Source organism: Dunckerocampus dactyliophorus, chromosome 2 (genome assembly GCF_027744805.1).
Source record: "Dunckerocampus dactyliophorus isolate RoL2022-P2 chromosome 2, RoL_Ddac_1.1, whole genome shotgun sequence".
NCBI classification, from domain to species: domain Eukaryota; kingdom Metazoa; phylum Chordata; class Actinopteri; order Syngnathiformes; family Syngnathidae; genus Dunckerocampus; species Dunckerocampus dactyliophorus.
This window is the reverse complement of record NC_072820.1, coordinates 49,072,236-49,079,377: the sequence shown is the minus strand read 5'-3', so window position 1 is coordinate 49,079,377 and position 7,142 is coordinate 49,072,236.

The window sequence follows — 7,142 nt, the reverse complement described above, 5'->3', positions numbered from 1 at the left end:
TCAGGCAGAGCAAACATCAGACAAGGCCAAGGGCTCCCATAACAAAGGCGATGAGGAGGCCTTTTTTGCTACCGAGCTATAAAGTGGTGGTGTTTGGTCAGGCAAATTATGTTTTTTTGTTGTTTTGTTTCCACTGAAGGATGTATAGCTGTAGGGCCGAGTATTAGGGCCACAACGAAAAAAAAATAGACACGATGACACGTAATATTACAACTTTATTCTGGTAAGTTTATGACTTTTTCTCTCGTAAATTTATTACGAAAGTTAAATATATAACTTTATTCTCGCAAATATATAACTTTTTTTCTTGCCCTTTTTTTTATAAATGTACTACTTTTTTCTCGTAAATTTAAGATTTTTCCCCGGTAAATGTATTACTTTTTTCTCGTAAATTTACAACTTTATTCTTTTAAATCTTATGACTTTTTTCTTGGGAATTTTGGATTTTTTTTTAAATTTACGACTTTTTAGTCGTACATTTATGACTTTATTCTTGTAAATTTACGACTTTTTTCCCGTGAATTTCTAACTTTTTTTTCATGAATTTACGTTTTTAATTCTCGTAAATGATGACTTTATGCTCACAATATTACAAAATTGTTTGTCATAAATTTACTATTTTATTCTCATGAACGTACAACTTTTTTTGTGTAAATTTGACTTTTTTTTCTCATAAATTTACGACTTTTTCCCCCCTGATTTTATGACTTTTTTTTCTCATAGATTTATGAGTATGAAATAAATTTAGGACTTCATTCTTGTAAATTTACGACTTTTTCTCATAAATGTACAACTTTATTTTCTTAATATTAGGTTTACGAGAAAAAAGTCGGAAATTTATGAGGATAAAGTTGTACATTTATGAGAATGAAGTGGCAAATTTATGATTTTTACTTTTTTCTCATCAATTTACGACTTTATTCTCGTAATATTACTTTTACGAGAAAACAATTCATAGATCTACAACTTTCTCGTAAATTTATGATTTTTTCCCCATTAAATTTATGACCTTTTTCTCGTAAATTTCCAACTTTATTCTTGTAATATTATGACTTTTTTCTTGTAAATTAGGTCTTTTTTTTTGTAAATTTAAGACTTTTTAGTCGTACATTTCTGACTTTATTCTCGTAAATTCACGACTTTTTGCCCGTAAATTTATAACTTTATAAACTTTATAATTTTCATAAATGATGACTTTATGCTCACAATTTTATGACACTTTTTGTCATAAATTTACTACTTTATTCTCATGAACGTACAACTTTTTTTGTGTAAATTTATGATTTTTTTCTCATAAATTTACGACATTTTCCCCCTAAATTTATGACTTTTTTTCTCATAGATTTATGATTATGAAATAAATTTAGGACTTCATTCTTGAAAATTTACGACTTTTTCTCATAAATGTACAACTTTATTTTCTTAATATTAGGTTTACGAGAAAAAAATCGGAAATTTATGAGGATAAAGTTGTAAATTTATGAGAATGAAGTGGTAAATTTATGACTTTATTCTCGTATTATCCCTTCACGAGAAAACAGTTTGTACTATTACAGGAATTACTTTTTTTCTCGTAGATGTACAACTTTATTCTTGCAAATTTACTACTTTTTTCTCATAAATTTACAATTTTTCCCCACTAAATTGATTACTTTTTTCTTGTAAATTTACAACTTTATTCTTGCAATATTGTGACTTTTTTCTTTTTTGTTGTAAATTTACATCTTTTTAGTCGTAAATTTAAGACTTTATTCTTGTAAATATACGACTTTTTTCTCGTAAATTTATAACTTTTTTCTCGTGACTTTACATTTTTATTCTCATAAATTATGACTTTATTCTCGCAATAGTACAACATTTTTTGTCATAAATTTACTACTTTAGTCTCATGAATGTACAACTTTTTTTGTGTAAATTTATGACTTTTTTCATAAATTTCCGACTTTTTTTCTCATAGATTAGAGTATGAAAGAAATTTAGGCTTCATTCTTGTAAACTTATGACTTTTCCTCATAAATTTACGTTATTTTCATAATATTATGTTTACGAGAAATTCATGAGGATAAAGTTGTAAATGTATGAGATTGAAGTGGTAAATGTATGATTTGACTTTTTCCTCAGAAATTTACGACTTTATTCTTGTAATATTACGTTTGCGAGAAAACAATTTGTCCTATTACAAGAATAAAGTCGTAAATTCTCGTAAAATTATGACTCAGATGATTTGTTTTCAATGTGGCCCTAATACACCGTCGCATATAGCAGACATTTTTATGTTGGGAAAGGAAAATAATGGCGCTTCCATCATCAGTCCATCATCCAGCAGAGGGCCTCATATCATAATGAGAAAGCCTTATCTGGGTGGCATTTGAGAAGCTCCTCACGTCTAAAATCAACTTCTAAAAAGGCAAAAAGGCAATCGGCTCTGCAGTCACGGAGTCGACTGCCTGTCCGGTGGTGGTGGTTGCTGGACATTTTGGTGGGGCGTTGAGAGGAGATTAAAACGGAACCGGGTGGCACTGCTGAAGTGTAAACCTGACTGGATTTGCATCACGATGAGGCATCTGTGCTTTCTTCCAGCCTATCAGCAAAGAAATGCTTGAATAACAAACAGCCAAGAGTAAAACTCTGTCAAGGCTGAATTTTACTTTTTGATTTTTTTTCAAACTTAATATAATATAATATGAATATATTTGAAAAAGTAACAAACTATTTTTTATTTCTAAAAAATGTTTTTAAAATCCTCAAAAATTTAACTATATTAAAAAAAGTTGAAAAATAAAATGAATAGTAATAATAATAATAATAATAATACAATTAGCATAAATCTAAAAATATTTTTAACATAATATTAAAATTAAATAATGTCTTTTTTTGCGAACATTATTTCCAGGCTTTGCTGCTCTACATTAAAAAAAACACCCGTGTCATGAAGGCCTTCACAACACACACACTCACCCTCCATGACACACAGACACACACTCACATAGCACAATCGGAGCTGCGCAACACCAAGATATGACTCATTATTGTGCACAAGCTTACCTTGTGTTTGTGTTAATCGCACCATGAGTGAGATAGTGGTTCAAGTGGATGACCCCCTGAACCCGTGAGCCAGGTTGTGACAAATGGGTCCGCTTTTGTTTTTTGTTGTGCAACCTTTCTTGACTTTTTGATACATTTTAAAGTAGTTTGGTTTGGTATTTGGTATGCTTTGTATTTTGCCTGTTTAAATGTAACACGTTGCATGCAGTTTATTTGTCATTTCTCTTTAGTGTTTGAATTCATGCTTGGATTGGGGACTGTCGAGCGGCACATCAGTCAGTTTGTTGTGGAGCTCAATCGGAGTTCTCCATTTTGGTTCGTTTTGTGAAAAGTCTTTTGTGCAAGTTTCATGGTTTTATGTCTGGGGGAGGGAAAGCATTTGTCCTGCTGCCAGTGGGTGTTTGTGCTGGTTGCAGGTAGTCGTGTGCACATTGGTTTGTGTTGTTCAGGAGTTTTCCTTGGTAGGCTGTAGCGGCGTTCCCCCTTGGGTTCGCTGGGCGATCCTCTTGTAGTGTTGCGGTGGATCAAAGATGGCGCCCTCCGTGGCAGACGTCTCTGTGACAAACGAGGCAAGAGGGCCGGCCTGCATGCTAGGCTAAAAGCTAGAGCGACGAGGCCACCGCTACAAAGCCTGCTGCTAGCCAACGTCCGCTCCCTCGAAAACAAGATGGACGAACTACGAGCAAGGATTACAGCTCATCGTGAGATCAGGGAATGCTGTGTCCTCACCTTCACAGAAACCTGGCTGACGGAGGATATACCGGACTCGGCGATCCAGTTGGAAACATTTGCTGCTTACCGGGGAGATCGGACTTTAGCGTCTGGTAAACACAGAGGTGGCGGCGTCTGTGTTTACGTAAACAAACGGTGGTGCACAGACGTACAGACGATGGAAAAGCACTGCTCGCAGGACATTGAGCTGCTGATGGTGAAATGCAGACCTTTTTATTTGCCTCGTGAGTTTAGCGCTGTGTATTTAACTGCTGTTTACATCCCACCACGAGCTAACACTGCTAATGCACTAGGCCTCCTGCATGACATCATTGATAAACACGAGACCAAACACCCAGACGCTGTATTCATTATATCTGGCGATTTCAACCACTGCAACCTCAGGACTGTTCTCCCCAATTACCAGCATGTGAGCTTTCCCACAAGGGAAAATAACATCCTGGACCAAGTCTACAGCAACATGAAAGGTGCTTTGAATGCTGTTCCAAGACCCCACTTTGGAAAGGCTGACCACATCTCCATATTCTTTTATCCAACATACAGACAACTTCTCAAACAAGCTCCCCCTGTACGTACAGCAGTTAAAGTGTGGAATGAAGAAACTGATCAAGTACTTCAGGACTGCTTTGGCTGCACAAACTGGGATGTGTTTAAAACTGCAGCGGGGAGGGAAGATTGTACTGTTGATTTGGATGAATATGCTTCTGCTGTTACTGGCTACATTAGCACATGCATAGAGACTGTTACCACCACCAAGTATTACAGAAAATACCCTAACCAAAAACAGTGGATGAACTGTGATGTAAGGGCTAAGCTACGTGCTCGTTCGACTGCATTTGTCATGGCCACCGCTGATGACTACAAAAAGGCCAGATATGACCTGAGGAGGTCCATACGGGAGGCCAAAAGACAGTACAGACAGAAGCTGGAGGGCTACTATTCCACCTCAGACCCTCGGCGCATGTGGGCGAGGCTCCAGCACATCACAGACTATCGACAGCGGAGTAGCGTAGCCACGTCCAGCCAAACCACACTTCCAGATGAGCTGAATGAGTTCTATGCCCGCTTTGACACCCAAACTCCTGATGAGCAGAGAGGGTGGCTGAACCTGGGGAGCACACAGGACTCACCTCTCATGGTGACATCAGCTGATGTGCGCAGGGTTCTGAACAAAACAAACCCACGAAAAGCAGCAGGCCCAGACAACATCTCAGGACGTGCACTTCGGGTTTGCTCATCAGAGCTAGCTGATGTGCTTGCTGACATATTTAACCTGTCGCTTGCACAAGCATCTGTACCGACCTGCTTTAAGTCCACCACCATAGTGCCCGTACCCAAGAAGAGCAACGTGACCTGCTTGAATGACTATCGCCCTATAGCACTCACTCCTATTGTTATGAAGTGCTTTGAAAGAATAGTCATGACCCACATCAAAAAGAGCATCCTGGCGGCAACTGTGGACCCTCTACAGTTTGCATATCGCCAGAACCGGTCCACGGATGATGCAGTCAACACTGCCATCCACACAGCCCTTTCTCACCTACAGGGCCAGGACACATACGTCAGAATGCTATTTATAGACTATAGCTCTGCTTTTAATACAGTCTGCCCCCACAAACTCACAAATAAGCTCCTCACACTTGGCCTGTCACCCTCCCTCTGTAACTGGGTGTTTAACTTTCTAACAGGCAGGCCCCAGTCAGTCAGAGTCCACAATCGCACATCCAGCTCAAGAATTGTGAGCACTGGGACCCCACAGGGGTGTGTGCTGAGTCCACTCCTCTACACGCTCTTCACCTACGATTGCGTGGCCTCCCAGAACAACACCAGCATCATTAAATTTGCGGATGACACTACAGTCATCGGACTGATCACTGGTGGTGTTGAAACATCATACAGAAGAGAGGTGGCGGACCTCATAGATTGGTGTCGTGATAACAATCTCCTTCTCAATACAGATAAGACTAAAGAGATGATCATCGACCCAAGAACAAGGGAAAAGGAGCCGCATAGACCCCTGTTTATTGATGAGACTGAGGTGGAGAGGGTGAAAACCTTCAAGTTCCTTGGCACACACATCAGCGAGGACCTCACCTGGTCTCACAACACCCAACAAATTCTGAAGAAGTCCCAAAGGAGACTGTACTTCCTGAGAAGACTGAGGAAATTTGGCATGTCCACCGCAATCCTGAGTTGCTTCTACAGATGCACTATCGAAAGTGTCCTTACCGCCTCCATCACTGTTTGGTACGGTAACTGTACAACACGTGATAGGAAGGCACTCCAGCGGGTGATCAAGACCTCACAGAACATTGTTGGGGCAGCCCTCCCCTCACTGCAAGACATTTATAAAACTAGAGTCCTACGAAGAACACACAACCTCATCAAGGACAGCACACATCCACAACACTCATTATTCACACTCCTACTGTCAGGCAGACGCTACAGGAGTTTGAAGTCCAGGACCACAAGGCTGGCAAACAGCTTTTACCCACAGGCCATCAGGCTCCTCAACGAAGCACTCGCACACGCCGCACGCAACACACGCACACACTCATAGCACTTTATTTATTTATTTATTTATTTATTTATTTATTTATTTATTTATCTGTATTAATGTCTCTTCTGTTGTTGCTTAATTTATTGGTATTTATGTTTCTTATGTTCTTATTCTTTCTTGTGTTTTCTTTCTTTTCTTGGGAGAATGAACAAGAAACAAGAACAACTTGCTAGTCACCTTCCTGGGCCAGTGGTCTATAGTGCGTAAGTGATTGGCCCCCCCCCCCCCCCCCCCCCCCCCCCCCCCCCCCCCCCCGTTGCCCCCCTCAGAAAGAAAGTAATTGAAATCTATCACTGTGGAAAAGGTTATAAAGCCATTTCTAAAACTTTGGGACTCTAGCAAACCACAGTGAGAGCCATTATCCACAAATGGCCAAAACATGGAACAGTAGTGAACCTTCCCAGGAGTAGCCGGCCAACCAAAATGACCCCAAGAGCACAAAAGGCCCCACAAAAACATCCAAAGAACTGCAGGCTTCACTTGCCTCAGTTAAGGTCAGTGTTCATGACTCCACCAAAAGTAAGACACTGGGCAAAAACGGCCCGCATGGCAGAGTTACAAGACCAAAAACCACTGCTGAACAAAAAGAAGATTGAGGCTCACCTCAGTTTTGCCAGAAAACATCTTGATGATCCTCAAGACCTTTGGGAAAATACTCTGTGGTCTGATGAGACAAAAGTTTAACTTTTTGGAAGGTGTGTGTCCCATTACATCTGGTGTATTTTCAGAAAAAGAACATCATATCAACAGTAAAATATGGTGGTGGTAGTGTGATGTCTTCAGGATCTGGAAGATTTGCTGTGAT